This window comes from Elephas maximus, chromosome 8 (genome assembly GCF_024166365.1).
Source record: "Elephas maximus indicus isolate mEleMax1 chromosome 8, mEleMax1 primary haplotype, whole genome shotgun sequence".
In the NCBI taxonomy this organism is placed as follows: Eukaryota; Metazoa; Chordata; class Mammalia; order Proboscidea; family Elephantidae; genus Elephas; species Elephas maximus.
The window spans coordinates 41,335,507-41,353,646 of NC_064826.1; the positions used below are offsets into that span (position 1 = coordinate 41,335,507).

General features: G+C 40.8%; 1 protein-coding gene across 18 annotated transcripts in view; it reads left to right on the forward strand.

Moving 5' to 3' along the window:
- NRCAM (neuronal cell adhesion molecule) overlaps positions 1 to 18,140 on the forward strand; it is a 302,828-nt gene that overhangs the window by 195,656 nt on the left and 89,032 nt on the right. The window contains exon 1 of one of the 18 annotated variants that reach the window (XM_049893838.1): positions 15,393 to 15,452. The exons of the other annotated variants lie outside the window; for them this stretch is intronic. The gene's annotated coding sequence lies outside the window, so the exon portion shown is untranslated. Of the gene's footprint in view, positions 1 to 15,392; positions 15,453 to 18,140 lie in introns of those variants that run through there. 18 annotated transcript variants of the gene reach the window in all.

Sequence of the window (18,140 nt, forward strand, 5' to 3'; positions counted from 1 at the left end):
CACAGTTTGTCCAGAAGCCATATTGTTTAATTTCCTTTCTTGAAGATCAAGGCAAACATGACAGGAATCGTGGCCATGTGGTTTTGAGCTGGCCGTGGCTGAAAAGGTTAGGAGCCCAGAGGGACCAGAAACAAGTGTAATCTGACAGAAGAACACAAAGAGAGGTTGAGGAGGAAAGCCAGAGATAGAGCCACAAGAGCAGGACATAGCAGCTGATCTGGGGTGATACACGACAGAGGAGAGGCAAGGGGTCAGGAATCAAGGGGATCAAGGATAGAATTAAGAAGTGTTAGGAATGAGAAATAGAGTAAGAGGCAAAGTAAGGCAAAACCACTCAGGACATCAGGAGCTCCTTCCTCATGGAACTGGGGTCTCCAGCCAATCTAAAGGTAATTTAAAAAAAAAGAAAAAACCCTTCAACAATTTATTCAATAATACCCTATTCAACAAACTCATACTGATTTAGGTGATACTTCAAAAAAGCTCATAGTCTATGGAGAAAAATAAAGTCAACAATCAAAACACAAGTGATGGGTGTTCCTATAAAATTATGCATGGGTTCTTTGGGAGAGGGGTTAGCAAAAACATTTTCCTCTAGAGTGGTGCTGTCTGATAGAACTTTCTACAATGAAAATGTTTTAATCTGTGCTGTCCAACACAGCAGCCACTGGCCAGCCACATATGGATAGTGTGACCAAGAGACTAAATTTTAAGTTTTAGTTAATTTTAATTAACGTAAATTTAAATAACCACATGTGGCTAGTGGCTACTGTGTTGGACAACACAGTTCTAGAGGATAACATCTTAGCTTAGTCTCAAGGAATGAGCAGGCATTATCTAGGCCATGAAGAGAGTGGGAATTCAGTAGGAAGTAGAAAAGGTGTTCCAAGCAGAGGGAACACAGTGACAGGCATGGAGATGACTGTGTCTGTTCGTTAGGCTTGTGACTGAGCAAGTTATAAGAAAGGAGGCTAGAAAGGGCCTGTGTCATGACAGAGGAGCCCTGGTGGTGCAGTGGTTAAGTGCTCGGCTGATAACCAAAAAGTCGGCAGTTAGAACCCACCAGCTGCTCTGTGGGAGAAAGATGTGACAGTCTGCTTCCATAAAGTTTACTGCATTGGAAACCCTATGGGTCAGTTCTACTCTGTTCTATAGGGTCACCATGAGCCAGAACGGACTCAATGGCAAGGTTTTTTGTTTTTTTTTTTAATGTCTTGGCAGACCTTATAATCATAATAGTCATCGTTTACAAAGGGTCCACCAAGCTCCTGGCAGGTCGCTGTGCACATTATACATTTATCCACTTATGCTACAGAGCCCTGGTGGTGCAGTAGTTAAGAGTTCAGCTGCTAACTGAAAGATCAGCAGTTCGAATCCACCAGCTGCTCCTTGTAAACCCTATGGGAAAGTTCTGCTCTGTCCTATAGGGTCACTATGAGTTGGAATTGATTCGACAGTAACAGGTATGCTCTCGAAAGCTTTGGAGGTAGAAAAATCAGCCCCATTTTACAGAGGGGAGACTAAGGCACAGAGCATATTTAACATAACCAGTACAACACAGCTTCTAAGTGGCAGAGCTAGGATTTGAACTAGGGTCTGACTCCAAACCCATGTTCTTTCCACATTATCACTCTTGTGTATGTCACTTGTGTATGTCAGAATGGAGAGTTTGGACTTTGTCTTTATTGGTTTCCTAGGGGTGCCGTAACAAAATATCACCAACTGGGTGGCTTATAAGAACAGAAATTGTCTCCAGTTCTGGAAGCTGGGAGTCTCAGATCAGGATGTCAGCCCTGTTGATTCCTTCTGAGGCTTTGAGAGAGAATCTGTTCCATGCCCCTTTCCTAGATTCTGGGAGCTCTAGGCATTCCGTGGCTTGTAGCTGCAGGGTCACATATGAAAATATGCCTTAGATGAAATGGAGGTGAATTTGAGGCTAAAAGTAATTTTCATTTGAAATCCAGGTTATATATAAGTGACTCTTAATATATCCTAAAAGTCATTTTGTGAAATACTGAAAATTGTCAGAGCTCCTATTAAGGAAACTGATTTGCAAATGGTGACAGAAATATTTTTTATGAAAATGAAAAATGTAACATTTTCAGTGCATTATTTATTTGAATTAGAATAGGCTCCTATTTCAAATTTCTCCTCTTAAAATCACTCTTTCAGTAATTCAGTTAGACTCATAAATTAGTTTACTGTTGCCCTTTCCCTCAGTGTTGCTTGGTTTTCTTCATTCAGAAATAGATATATTCGACCTATACTGGGACTGAAGTGAGTACTGTTTGTGAGAGCCCTTACCAGGGGGAGAAAACCCTGGCGGTATAGTGGTTAAGAACTATGGCTACTAACTGAAAGACTGGCAGTTTGAATCCAACAGGTGCTCCTTGGAAACCCTATGGGGCAGTTCTGCTCTGTCCTACAGGGTCACTGTGAGTCAAAATCGACTTAACAGCAATGGTTTTGGTTTTATTTATTTTTTTTTTGGTTACCAGGGGAAATGGAAGTATGGGTATATCCTCCAGAGTCACGTGTGCCTTGATTTGGAAAATACCGGGTATTCGAGTGTGTGTGTGTGTCTGTGTGTGTTTTAACAGCTTAACTGAGATATAGTTTATGTGTAGCAAAATTCACCCATTTGAAGAGCACAGTTTAATGAGTTTTAGTAAATTTATACGGTAGTTGTACAACCTTCACTTCAATCTAGTTTTAGAACATTAACATCACCTGAAAAATTTCCCTCCAGCCTGTTGGCAGTCAATCTCTTTTCCCAGCCCTAGCCCTAGGCCCAGGCCGCCACTGATGTATTTTCTGATTCTATAGTTAAGCCCTTCTAGAAATTTCATATAACTGTAATCATGTGTAGTCTTCTTTTGCTTAGCAGAACTTTGAGTCTTAATACATGCCATTGCATGTACCAGTAGTTGATTCTTTCTTATTGCTGAGTAGTAGTCCATCATCTGAATATGCCACATTTTGTTTATCCAGTCACCAGTTGACGGACATTTGGATTGTTTTTAATTTTTATAAATAATGTGCTGTGTACATTTTCATACAGATCTTTGTAGGGACATATGTTTTCATTTCTCTTGTGTAAATACCTAAGAGTAGAATTGCTGGGCTGGTATGGTAAGTATATGATAATGTTTAAGGAATTGTAAAACTGTTTTCCAAAGTGGCTAGCAATATAGGTCACTATGAGTCTGGATCAACTCGACAGCAACCGGTCTGGTTTGGTTTTGGTTTAGCAATATATGAGAATTCTAGTATCTTCACATCCTTGTCAACACTTCGTATTATCAGACTTTTGAATATACCCATTCAAGTGAATGTGTAATGATATCTCGTTGTGGTTTTAATTTACATTTCCCTAATGACAAATGGTATTGAGTATCTTTTCATGTGCTTATTAGCTATTTGTGTATCTTCTTTGGGAAACTGTCTATCCAAATCTTTCCCCCATTTTTTTTTTTAATTGAGTTGTTCTTAGTTGTAAAAGTTTTTTTTTTTTTTTTCTTTTGGTATGTTGTAGATACAAGTCCTTTATCAGATATACAATTTGCAAGTATTTTTTTCCTAGTCTGTGGCTTGTCTTTGCATTTTCTCATTGGTGTCCTTTGAAGATCATTTTTCATTTTGATGATGTTCAGTTTATAATTTTTTTCTTTTATAGATTATACTTTTGGTGCCATAGCTAAGAAATGTGCCTAACTCAAGGCCACAATGATGCTCTCCTGCACTTTCTTCCAGAAGATTTGCAGTTTTAGCTCAATATTTAGGTTTATGTCAAACGCTTATTAAAGCAAAAGTTTCTGTATTACCTTTCTGCTAAGAATGGAAAAACTACCAACTTTTACTCTAAAATTAGACCAAGAATGATCTGGATGTCACACCAAGGGGCTTGGCAGTCTGTTAGTTTTATGGCTTAGTGATCATGGCAATGATGGGTGGCAGGAGGCCAAGTGTAGTCACCATCTTAAATAATTACAAATTGGCCCCAGATAGCCTTAAATTATCCATACTGCTTAGCACTGTACTCAGTACATAATTGATTCTCAGACTGAGTTAAATTTAATAGAATCTTCTAAAATTCCTTACATTTTACTCTGTGCATGAGAAGTTGGCTCTCTTGCTGCTCTTTTTGAAAGAAAAGATCTTTAACTCATTTACTGTAGCTAGCTGAGTACTTTGAAACACATCTAATATCATGATAAAGTCAAAACTCAAACAACACAGCATTAAGTTCACTCCAGACCTATGCCACCTTGCCATTTCTGCCCTACCTTTTTCCCCTGCTGAGTGTCCTTCAGCCCCATCTGGGTACTTGCTAAAACACACCGTGCCCTTGATGCCTTTGTGACTTTACTCACAGCTCCCCTCTTCTTTGCCTTGAGTATTCTTGCTACTTCCCAAAGAGAGTTGAGGTTTTGCCTTCCCTGAAGTCCTCTTCTTTCCTCTTGAGTGGAGTTAGTGGTATCCTGTTTGGAGCTCCCAGAGGACTGGGCTGCTGCTGTTAGTGTGGCACTTGCTACATTGACCTTGCATTTAGCTGTATTCTCATACAGCTCCCTTCCCTCTTCCAAGCCCAGATTTGAGCTCTTCGGGGGCATAAGCTGTCAAATTCACATTCTAATTCCCCTTAGTATCTGAATCTTAATGCATGTGCAATAAAATGTTTTGCCTATAATAAAATATTTGAAACCAAGCCTACAACAGTACTCTACCTAAATGCACTTAAACACAGCTCTAATGATGCAATTTTAAAGCTTCTAAGTAAAAATGAGGACTCTCCCTGTGTATACTAGCACACACTTCTCAACTTTGTAGGCTTACCCTCCAGCTAAAATTTTCAGCATCCAATATAGAGATTGTTATCCCTTGCTTCCCCTTCTTGAGCAAAAATTACTGTGAAATGTCTGCAGGCTAGCTTGTCCCCATCCAAACCCTTGCTCTCAAGTGAAACCAAAAGCCCATCTTCCAAGAATGCAGTTTTTTTCCCCCTGCTTCTTGTTAGCCTGATCACTTTGCCCAAATCATGAAGTCTGTATATAAGAACTAGATCTTTAGAGTTAGTTTAATGTACAGAGAGAAAGAGAGAGGGAAGAGGGTTTATATATCCTTTCTTATAGCCAACGGATAAAAATCAGAGGTTGTCACTGAACCGCCATAGAATATTGACAGACCTGCTCAAGCTATGCCTACAAGGGGATTTAGGCCTTCTCAAAAATAAAACAGAACAAAACTGTTTTTCCCCCTGTCTAGGCTTATGAGAGCTGTTGAAAACCAGCAGACTAAATTTATTTTAGCAAGGACCTAGAGTACTCTTAATTCAAATTCTTGAAGGAGACAAGTTACTCAGACCTTTGGTCTCATGTGTTTGATTGAACTAAGAAGCACATTCCGACAGGCAGCTCCTGTCCAAAAGCAGGACAAGAAGGAAGGAAGGGACAGGAACTGGATGAATGGACACAGGGAACCCATGGTGAAAAGGGGAGCATGCTATCACATTGGGGGATGGCAACCAATATCACAAAACAATATGTGTATGGATTTTTGGATGAGAAATTAGTTTGAGCTATAAACTTTCATCTTTTTTTATTTCATAATAAAAATAAATCAAGAGCTTACTCAGACAGACAGACAGACTGAAAATGCTACCCTCGGCCAAGTGAGGTATGGCAGGAGGGCACCCAGTGTTTACGTACTTATCCTGAGCCAGCTGACCAGGCAGGGATAGGACTTCTAAAAATTTCGTCCCCCCATGCCTGAGTCCTGCATCCCAACACACACACACATACACAAACACACACACACACACACACACACACACACAGAGCCAAACCCTCCAAAAAAGCTCATTGCCGTCGAGTCAATTCTGACTCATAGTGACCCTGCAGGACAGAGAACTGCCCCATAGGGTTTCCAAGGCTGTTTTTTTTTTTTTAATCTTTATGGAAGTAGGCTGCCACATCTTTCTTCCACAGATCCACTGGTGTGTTTGAACTGCCAGCCTTTCAGTTTGCAGCTGAGTGCTTAACCACTGTGCCACCAGGGCTTCTCCACACACACACACACACACACACACACACACACACACACACACTACCCTATGAAAACCATATGCAATTATTCTCTTTGACCCTAGGAGTGTCTCCAGGCTCTATCTCCCACATGCCTCAGCCTCACCTTTCTCATTCTTGGTAGTCTCTCTTGGTGTCCTTTCTGTTGCCTCCTGCCTGGATTTTGCTCTTTACCCAGCCCTTTCATTTCTAAACTCTGTTGACTGCTCTGCCAGGCTTCTGAATCACCTTCTCCCCAAAATGTTGCCTCTCATGCCACCCAGCATGGCTCCAGACTTCCAGAAACCAGACCCAGACCCAGACTTCCAGAAACCACTATTCGGCCATGGCTGATAGGAGCCGTAAGCCCATTCTTCTCCGCTTTTCCTGCTTGCATCCCTTTTCCCTTTGTTGAAATAGTAACATAGGGCTGATACTCATTTTTGCCTTCCTGCCTGTGCCTGACTTCAGCAGATCCAATAACGAGCAACCTCACAGAATCTAACACTTAGCTCTCTTTCTCCTAGCCCTGATCTTGGTGTTTTCCCTCTGCTGTGACATCTCAATGGCTGGCACTATTGGTGGCTTCTTTGTCTGGGTCCATTACATTATGATGAAATCTTTGTAAACCTTTTAATATGCTTAAATGAATTAATTTTCTTAGGTATTTTCACCCGAGTTTCTTTGTGAATTACTACAATTTCTAAATGAGAAAAAATTTATAAGAATAATAACAATGTAATTGGAAAATTTATTAAATCTATAACATCTCTCCTTTTGTTGCTTTTTCTTTCCTCTTGTCTCACTTTTTTCTCCTACCCCCCAGCTCTTATACAAATACAGTCGATCTTCATTATTCATGATTCTATATTTGCAAATTCACCTACTTGCTAAAATTTATTTCTAACTCCAAAATCAATTCTCATGATGCTTTCACAGTCATTCACAGACGTGCAAAAAGACCAAACCAAACCCACAGCCACTGAGTTGATTCCAACTTATACTGACCCTGTAGAACAGAGTGAAACTGCCCCATAGTTTCCAAGAAATGTCTGGTGGATTCAAACTGCCGACCTCTTAACCACTACACCACGAGGGTTTCCTCACAGACGTGCAGCCCAAGCCAAGCCCAGTGCCGTCGAGTCGATTCAGACTCATTGCGACCCTATAGGACAGAGTAGAACTACCCAGACGTGCAGAGCAGCAAAAAATTTGAGTCGCCCAACTCACACGTTCCCAGCTGTGGCTGAACAGGGCGAAGCTCCTTGGCGTTCTTGTCTCAGTTCTCATCCTGTAAACAAGTGTCCTTTTCACAATCTATTTAGTGCCATGGTTTTTGCATTTTTGTGCTTTTTGTTGCTGATTTCTCTGCTTACAATGGCCCCCAAGTGTTCCTAAGTGCAAGAAGGCTGTGATGTGCCTTATGGAGAAAATACGTGTGTTAGATAAACTTGGTTCAGGTATGAGTTATAGTGCTGTTGGCCATGTTTTCAGTATTAATGCATCAACAATGTATACATTATATAAGGTGTCTTTAAACAGGAAAGAAACATAAAACAACATTGTGTATTGATTGATTGATTGATGAAAATGTGGCCAGCGACTCGCTGCAACCTAACCTTATATTTCCCCCAGGAGCAATGGTTCAGTGTCTGCAAATTCAGTGCCTGTGGCAATGTTATAGAACATAACTACTGCAAATAACAAGAAGCAAGTGAATTTGTCAGTTTACCCACAAAAAAAGAAATTTCATGAAATCTCAACTGGAAGAGATGCAAAAAGAACAAACAGTGATTTTAGGTTTAATGATCTTACACCAGCTTTGAGAATCAGGCTTTTCTATTCTGATTCTCTAGGGTTCTGGACACTTGGACCAAGAACACTCCTCCTGATGGCATTCCTACCCTTTTCTTTGAATTCACATTTCTTTTCACACCATAGCAATGAAATTCGCTCCTTCTATGAAGTTCGTTTAAGTAGTACTATAAATAGAGTGTGATCTTCATAGAAAAAGTGTCTGTGTCATTTAGCACAGACAGCGAAATGTTCCAAAGCTTTGACTGTTGGGTTAATTAAATTTCACATTACAGAGAACGTTGTTTCTAATACTCATGCTTTTGTGTGTTGTCGTTGTTGGTTGCCAAGGAGTCGGTTCCAACACATAGCGACCCCATGTGACAGAGTGAAACTGCCCCATAGGGCTTTCTTGCTTGTAATCTTTGTGGAAGCAGATGGCCAGGTCTTTCCCCCTCACAGCCATTAGTTGGGTTCAAACTGCCAACCTTTCGGTTAGCAGCTAAGTGCTTAATTGTTGTGCCACCAGGGCTTCTCACGCTTCTCTGTAAGTAACTTTTATGGAGAACATGGACTCCCTGAGGAGTTAATATTTAACTTGCTGGAAATGGAATTATATTATAAACGCTCAGGAGGAAGGTACTCTTTGGAGTAAAAAACCCAAGTAAATCTGACAAATTGTCTTGGAAGCAAATGGTCACTCATTGATTAATTTTTCTGATCTGTGTAAAGAAAATTAAATGCACCTGGAGTTAAATATTTTGTTACTGTGCTGTTTTGCTAGTAAATTCTTTGTCGTGCAAAATGCATATCAGCAAGTGCCTGAGATTTGTTCTTTATACGAAATAGCCTCTGGCTCGAATGAAATATTTTCAGCTATTTAGTTTATGATAATATACCTTCCCCAGCACTGATAGCAAGTAGAAAGTACAATTCTTCATGTCACGTCAGTCTCCGTTTTTCATTTTCATGGTCCCATTGCAATTGCACAGAGCCCAGATGCCTTAACAAAATATATTGCGAAGTGTTGCTGTGAAGATTATAGTAATCTGCAACATGGTGAGAGTGACATCCCTTGGGACTGGTAAATCTGGGTCTTCTGCCTCTCCATCCTCTTATGCCCAGGCACGTTTGGGGAAAACCTAAGTCGTAGGAAACAGTAATTCAGAAATACAGCTGGAAGGAAAGTGGAGGAGGTGGCTTCAACCAACCAGCACCCACACAGTCCATCATCTCTTTCCTACCCACCACCATCAGCCTGCTCTCTGACCGGTTACTCAGATCAAACAGTAAGGTTGACCTTCTATAGAATGCCACCTCTGAAATTCTTTCCAGAAAAGATACCTTCAGATTTATTGTGAACAGAGTGCACTCCCTATGGCAGAACTAGCAGAACTCACTAAATATTCCACCAGCCACCCTGCATTTCCCAGACTCCCTTGTAGTTGGATTCCTTGACTACTTCTGGTCAATGAGTTGTGAGCAAAAGGTGAGCATGAGTTACTTCTGGTTGGTGGCAGTTAAAAGTAGGAGAACGCAAGGATTTTGGAAGCCACGTGTTGAGGTGGCAGTATCGTAACATAGTGGAGACTCTGTAAGCCTGGAGCTGAGTCCCTGAAACCCACACCAGACATTAGCATGAGCGAGATAGAACCTATATTGTGTTAAGCACTGACACCTCTGGGTTAATTTCTTACTGCAGTACAACCTGGCCTACTGTGGCTAATTTGGTAGCCACACCCATTAGAAGAGCCACACACATCATGGTTTTGATCAGTGCCTGCATCTCAACTCTGAATTGCTTATCCTACTCAGCAAGAATAACAGGGTTTGTAAATCCCAGCTTCTTATCTTTGAAATGTGACGTAATTTTTTTTTGTAATGTTACTACCGTAGCAGGCATTCCAAAATGATATTATTTACTATTAAATGACCACCATTTTGTTATATATTGTTTTCTTGACAAGTGGACAAGGAATAGCACATTTAGAATACTAATATTCTTTTTGGCCTTTTTGCTAATTTTTTTAATAAACCGTTTCTTATCCTTATAATTTACAAGAAGGTAAATAGAGCCAAAATTTGTTTCAATGTCTCTACAAATATTTCAGAATAATATTTGTATTAAGAATTAAATTAAGTCATTTCTTCAGTCACTTTCAAGCACTCTGAAATTTTTCAGATTTCAGCTTTGGAGCAGTTCTCTACTTTCTAGCTTTAAAAAATTGGAACTTTGTTTCTGTTTTATAATCTGAAGGAAACCGGTTGAGAAGTGGACTGTATGATGAGAGATGAGGCCTATCTCCATGGCTTGCCCTTCTCCTTTTCTCCTTCCCTCTTTCATTAGGTACCTGTTTGGTAGGAGTGTGACTAGATCCAAGAGGAAGCTGGGACTGAGCTCAACCAGAACTCTAGTCAGATTTATGGAGATGGGAGGGTGAGAGAAATAGACTAACATTGGGCTCTCTCTCACCCTAATGTCTAGAATGAGAAGTCTTAGTTTTTGCTTTGCTGCATTAGAAACAAATTTATATTATGCCTAAGACTAAATTCAGCATAATCCACAATTCTTTTATTTTAAACAAATTTGTTACAAGTCAAAGTTAACCCGTTCTCTATGTATGGTGACTTAAGTATGTAATTTAAGTATGTACCCTTTGGATGCACCAACGTATATATAAGGAGGCATATCTACAAAAAAAAAAAAAAAAAACACAAAATTATACACCAGTTTGGAGGGAAAATCTACATCGCCAGACTATTCATTTAGAATTCCTGTGATTCTGGCTGTGATCTTTTGCGGAGACCTGTGTATTTGGATCATCGATCCTCCTAATGTATTAGGATCTTTCTGGCTGCAGGACACTGAGCCAATCTCAGTTTATCTTAGTTAATTATTTCAGGTATCTATGGCTATGGCTACATAAAGGAGCCCTGGTGGTACAGTGGTTAAGCACTTGGCTGCTAACCAAAAGATTGACAGTTCGAACCCACCAGCTGCCCTGTGGAAAAAAGATGTGGCAGTTTGGTTTTGTAAAGATTTATAGCTTTAGAAACCCTATGAGGCAGTTCTACTCTGTCCTATAGGGTCACTATGAATTGGAATCAACTCAATAGCAATGAGTATGGCTACGTAATAAACCATGTCAAGATTTTATGATCTAAAATAGCGACAATTTATTCTTTCTCATATTTCTGAGGGTTGGCGAGATAGCTCTTCTGTTGCATATGGTGTAACTGAAGTCACTCATCCAGCTGCTGTCTTAGTCATCTAGTGCTGCTATAACAGAAATACCACAAGTGGATGGCTTTAACAAAGAAAAGTTTATTCTCTCACAGTCCAGTAGGCTAGAAGTCCCAATTCAGGGTGCCGGCTCCAGGGAAAGGCTTTCTCTCTCTGTCAGCTCTGGAGGAAGGCCCTTGTCATGCATCAGTCTTCCCTTGGTCTGGGAGCATCTCAGCACAGGAATCTCAGGTCCAAAGGATGCACTCTGCTCCCAGTGCTGCTTTCTTGGTGATATGAGGCCCCCCTGTCTCTCTGCTTGCTTCTTTCTTTTATATCTCAAGAGATTGCCTCAAGACACAATCCAATCTTGTAAATTGAGTCCTGCCTCACTAACACAACTGCCACCCATCCTCCCTCATTAACATCATAGAGGCAGGAGTTACAATATATAGGAAAATCACACAATACCGGGAATCATGGCCCATCCAAACTGATACACAAATTTTGGGGGGGACATAATTCAATCCATGACAGCTGCATTCAACTAGGAGCTTGACTGAGGCCAGGAAATTGAAGGTGGCCTTTCATCTTCCAGGGCCTCTTTCCACTGACCTCTAATCATTCAGTGGTCCAGCTTGAGATTCCTGGAGGGAACATTAGAAGAGGACAAGCCCCAGTGTGCAAATGTTCATTATGCCTCTGCTTGCATAGTACTTGCTAACATCTGATTAACCAAACATATCACATGGCCAGGCCCAGAGTCATTGTGGTGGGGGGGCTACACAAGCATGAGAGGGGTGCTTCACTGGAAGCCACCAGCGTAACCAGTCTATCTACCATTTTAACGAAGGCTTGTCTTAGAATACACTAGAAGGAAAAAGACAGGGAGAAGGCTCAACCACAGCTACTATTCTGGCAAACTTAACACAGAGCTGAAACATCATCTGTACCACGAGTTTTAGAGACCTGATTATCTTAGTGCAGATGTAGCAGGTGCTTGTTATCACCTGTCAGGTGTTCCACTGATGCCATGGTCACTCAGCTGCTCTCTGTCTCTGCTTCTACTGCTTCTATTGCTGCCAACTGAACACATTCTACTCTTAACCCCTCGCAACCTCTGCTTACTCATGCTTTCTCATGCTGCCTTCCCTCTGTGTGACCTCTGACCTTTGGTCCCACTGCAAACTCTTGAATCATTCTCTCTTTCTGTGTCACACTCACCCTCCCCCTCAGGGAGGAATTTGTTACCACTTCGTCACTCTTCACTTACACTCAAGCTGCCAAGTCACCTCACAGGCTACTGGCCAGACTCTAGATGGCTGCCTGCCTTTGGGTCAGACACGTAAAAATGACGTGGGAGTGGCATCTGACCTCCTCTAACTTCATGACGGGGGAGAAGAACCAACAGCGCAAGGCTGATTCCTATGAGGCAGAGTTCAGACATACCTCCTCTCTCCACTATCTTTACCAGTTCTGACACCAACTGTCCCTCCCACAGCACTCTCTACTTCTCTGCTGGATTTGATAATTCATTGCAGCAGCCACACAGAACTCACAGACAATACTCACGATTATAGGGTTTATTAGGGAAGTAACAGGTTACAATTCAGGTTCAGGAATTCTCAAGATACAGTTCTTCCATCAGGAGAGCCTCTTCCAGCTGTGCTCACAGGCACACCTCTCTCTAACCCTCGGCTTCAGCCCTGCTTGGGCACGTATTACAAAGCTCTTTTAACTCTGCCAATAAGTGTGCAGAGACACCCCACTCAAGTAAGCCTCAGCCCAGAAGTGCTCAGCTCTAGCTCTGTGGGTCAGCAAACCTAGTTCCACCAAGTGCCCAGAGGTATCCTACTCAGCCAGGAAGCCTCCTGCCCAAAGGCACTCAGCTTTCTCACTCTGTGGGCCAGGAAACCCAATGTACTGTCTCCTGTCAGTCTCTCCTGTTGCCATTTCTCTGCCACTGCTTTTCACCATCTTCAGTGTTACAGCACTCTCTCATTCTCTCCCTCTTTTGGTCTCCTGGCTCCAGGAGCTTCTCAGCACAGGAATCCCGAGTCCAAAGGACACGCTCCACCCTTGGCTGTTCTTCCTTGGTGGTGGTGAGTTCCTGTCTTTGCTCTGGAATTAGCTCTCTTTTAAGACAATCAGGATGGCAAAACTGACCAGTCCCCTTGGTGGGCCACAGTTACCTTATTTGCTCAAGTGATTGGGTGGGAGTCACAAGACCATGGAGAGGAAGGCTACACAAAAGCAATCCATCGCACCATGGACAGCTTCCCCCTAATTGTCTTAGCCTTGGTCAGGATGGTGGGGTCAGTACAGCCCTCCCCAGAGAAAGATTGTGTGCATGGTAAGCATTCAGAGTGGGGTGGTCTTCTCTCCCTTCTGTTTAGCTAATTGTGATTGGATTTGGGAGTGGGGATGAGGAACGATATTCCCTCTCCTTTGAGAAGGACTGTTCCCTCTTGCTCCAGCCACCCTTCCTTTTCCAATCAGTTCTCCCACCACTGAAGTTGATTCTGACAACTATCGTCAGGTAGCTGGCTGGACAAGCAGGGAACAGGTGTCATCCTTGGTAAGAGTCACTATTAGGCTCGCACATATGGACATTTATTAGCTGTGATTTAGCCTGTGTCTTAGATCTCTTGGTTATATTGTTTTCTTATATTATACTATTTCCTTTATTATAATTGTGCTGCAAAATAAAAGAGATGTAAAAAAAAAGCCAATATCTAGATAATTTCACAAGTTTACAAATAAATTTCATTGAAAGGCCTTGGCATTTATGGTGCTCTAGCTTCAATGTCAAAAAAAGCTTTGAAAATTTTTTTCTAACTTCAAAAAGTCTTAAAATCTTAATTGTTTTTATATATTTTTATGCTTCTTTATGCATGAAATATCTCCAGAAAGGACCACAAGAACTTGGTAATAGCGACTGCCTCCCAAGGGAGAAACTGGGTTGCTGGGTTGCTTACTTCGCATTACATGGTCTTTTGTACTTTTTGACTGCTGTACTGTGTATATAGATCGCCTAGTTTTAAAACTAAGTTTTTAAAGTGTGTCTTGTCTATGCTGTCCACACTTGCTGTTCCTTTAAAAGGCGAGGGCCAGCATGTGGTACAACTCCAGGGCACACTATTCACGTGGAATCCAATGTGAAGAGCCCCCTGGAGCTGTGCTATGGGCAGCATTATGAAGACCTGCCAAGATATTCAGAGACCATCAGCTTTTTTAAAATCAGTGATTAAACTTGATAATTCTGTTTGCTTGCTGGATAAATGCAAAATAAGAACATATGAGAGGAAAGGAAATGCCTCTCAGGGCGTGGCAATGTGAGATGGCCAAAAGCTCCAGAACTTTTCAGAAGAACGAAACTCTAGGCCTGGCTTTTCACAAACCTTGTGTGTGTCCTTAAACAGGTGGCTTTACCATCCTGCACCTCAGATTCATTTTCATTTAACTGCAAAGTTTGACAGAATTTACCTATGGGGTGTTGAGAGAATAAGTTAATGCATAGAGCACACTCAGCCTGGTACCTGGCACATAGAAAGTGCTCACTGAATGGTAGCCATTGTGACTGCTTTGTTCTCATCTGTTAAATGGGTGTAATAACTGTTTCATCCATCTGTTAAATGGGTATAATAAATACCTTTTTATTTTCTGGGGTTTTTATGAACAGCAAATAAAATAATCAATTATAGTGCCCTGAAAAATAGAGAATTGAGCTAATATCAGGGTCATTTATTATTTGAGTAAAAAGCACCTCTTAATTGTTCACCTTTCCTAAGATAGTCTAGGTTCTAGCTACTAGATTCCTTGTAGAAACTCTGCTATGAAAGATTCCTTTGGGCTATGGTGAAATTAGAAACATGGTCCATTCTTCACCCAGCTTGCCTTGTTGTTCGAAGAGATCACTCCAGTGTCTGCAGTCACATAACCCCAGACCACTTTTACTGAGGTGCATCTGTGGTTGTACGGTTGTGCTGATGTAACTATGACTTGGTTGACGTGTTAATTATGCACAGTCATTGTCCATCGTTCTCTAACCTTCCCTCCATTGTCTAAGAATCAAAATCTGTGATTGTTCCTTATGGTAAACACCTAATAAAATATGAGAAATGACTATCACTGAGTTGGGGGCTGAAAAATGCTTTTCACAGCCTAGATGATGTCACATCCAGTTATCCAGTCAGTGAGGCCACCCACTGATGTGTCATCAGAGCAATAATTAGTGTGTCAAAGGGCGACCAGTCACATAAGCATATTTGTTTATTGGCTTTGAGAGTCTGTAGATCATATTACATTGTGCAGTCAGCATTGAACCACCCATGTTGGGATGCTGAAAAGCAGAAACCAAGCAGAAGGAAACGGTAAGTAACGCATGGCCATCCAGTTCTGGCAGAGAGCTAATACTCCTTTTAAATTAAAATAATGTCATCTTTCACTTGAGAGAAAGACAGATTTTATTTTCTTTCTAATGACAAAACTTAAGTAATCACCATGAGAGCTAGCTACTTTTCTCCGACTTGATGGGAATCCGTGGTTAAAACTGTAGGTTTTCTTCTGAAGTACATAGTAAACAGCTCAGGGAAATGATTACTGTCTGGTTTAATATTAATTTTAGGCCAAAAGAAATAAAGAATCCTTGAATTTTGTTTCCTTTGCAACTGTGAGAAGTTTCCTAAAGAAGGGAGTGGTTTTTTTTTTTATTTTGTTTTGTTTTTTTACTTTCTGTTTCACAGGTTCTGTAGATAACATGTGGACGGTTGCTTTGAAAGGTGTTAAATGAAGCAAAATACTAAAGGTTATTACTGTTTATCATCACTCTGGGTTCTTTTAATACTATCTGTGCTTTTAAATATCGGGGTGATTTATATTCAGAAGACAAATCGACCATTTGTCTCATTCACATATGATTTAAAATTTCTGTGGCAAATATTATTGCAAATCACAAGCTCTATTGCACTAATATACTCTTAGCCTTGACCAAACATGATGCTGCTCTTTCAAATGGCAGTTTTACTCACTTTAGTATAATTGGACAGATGATTTTGTTTTAGCTAGTGATTCTCACTTAAAGGAGAATGACCATCATTTTCCAAGGTAAAGAACAAGGCAGGTGGGCTCCTCACAGGGCAGGCATTGGCATTCTTATCGAGAGTGCAGAAGCAGTGGTTTTTCCTGGTGAGGTGTGCATCAGTTTTCCGTGGCAGTATTTGATTTGCAGTTTGATTGAGTGCTGGGACCTTCTCCTGTCTTTGGGCATTCAGTTTTTCACCTATGATGGCGCTCGTGGGAGGAGGTGGGTAATTTTCCGTAGGCAGGAATCTGAGCATGGGCTGGGCTGTTGCTTTGTCCTCCCAAAACAGAATCTACACTGGATGACTTTGTGGCTAATGGTGCAGTTAACTTACAACTTCTGAAGGGAGACCACATCTTCAGTCGTCTTAGTCCATGACCTCCCCTCATTGTGAGGATTTAGTCATGTCTTATTAAGTAAGTGCTTTCTCGATTTTTCTTAAAACCTTGAATTTTTTTTTTCTTTATAAAGCTCTGTGGTTTAGTGTGCAATATTTGATTCCATGTCTACTCTGAAAAAGGAGTCCTGGTGGCATAGTGGTTAAGTGTTCGGCTGCTAACCAAAAGGTCAGTGGTTCTAAGTATTTCGATCTCACCAGTGGCTCTGTGGGACAAAGATGTGGTAGTCTGCTTCCGTCAAGATTTATAGTCTTGGAAACCCTGTGGGGCAGCTCTACTCTGTCTGTAGGATTGCTATGAGCCGGAATCAATTCAACAGCAATGGGTTTGGTTTTTTTGGTTGCTCCTCTGAAAAAGTACAGCAGACTGAGTGATGTTCTCTTTTATATGAAGTTACCTAATGGTTTTCTGTATTTTGACAGCTAAACAGTTAAGCATTGAAGCAAAATAAATAATAAATGAAGAACGGATAATACAGAAATTTTATATAGCTGTTTAAGATCATATAGGAATTACAATTTATTAGTATGTCTTTTAGGAAGTATTTTAGTTCTCCAGCATGTATTCAGAGAGCTAGGCACTTAAACTGAATAAATTTCATTAGCCTGACACACAAGTCAGGCAGGTATGCCATTTGTTTTCTCCATGTTTGATTCTGTTGTCTTCGGTCAGTACATGCAACATGTTCACACCAACTGTAGCTTGTGGGTTAGTGGGATCTGCATGTGTGGCATTTATTTTGATTTTCCCTGAAGCTTAAGTGTTAAGTCAGAATTTAGCATTTCAACAGAAAAATCACGAGATATGTACGTAAAACTGGTTGAATGATATAACAAAGAAAGACACTCTGGTGCGTGTTTTGGTCAGGAATGCCTTGGTGAACTCCCATAGCTGCTCCTCAATGGCTAATGGACGTGAGTGCTTCTATGTTATAATATGAAAAGACAGGTTTCCTGGCTCTTAAATGAAACCCCATAGTCTGGTGCTTCACTCACCAAACAATATTTATATAAGTACAATATTTATATTTAACAAATTGTTATTTTCCTGTAGTTGTTTAGTAAGTAGTATCCTATTACAATTTTAACCAGGTACAACTCAATTGCTAGCAAAACATGTCATCAATAGTTTCATTTTTCTGTTATGTATTTAAGTTCTATTCTACACACAAACATACTTCAACTAATTTGACCATGATGAGAGAGTTTGGTTCTCAAACCAGATAGTTTACATAGAAATATAACCTTGGGTAAATCATGGTCATACTGCCCATCTGAATACAATCTCATCTTCAAAGATCTTAAATCTCCCTTTCTTTTTCCTTTCCTCCCTTCATTCATTTTCCTACAAACATTTACTTACCACCTACCATGCGCCAAGCAAGGTGGTGGGCTCTGGTGATGCAGTAGTGAACAGGATAGATGCAGTCCCTGCCTTTAGAAGGCTTGGAATTTGGTAGGACAGTTGGGCATTATAAAAATAATTACACAAATAATTCAGTTATTAAGTTTGTGGGAGCTAACCCAGTGCATAATCATAACAACCCTCCCACCTTCTCCTGAGAGCCGTGGGTCACCCCC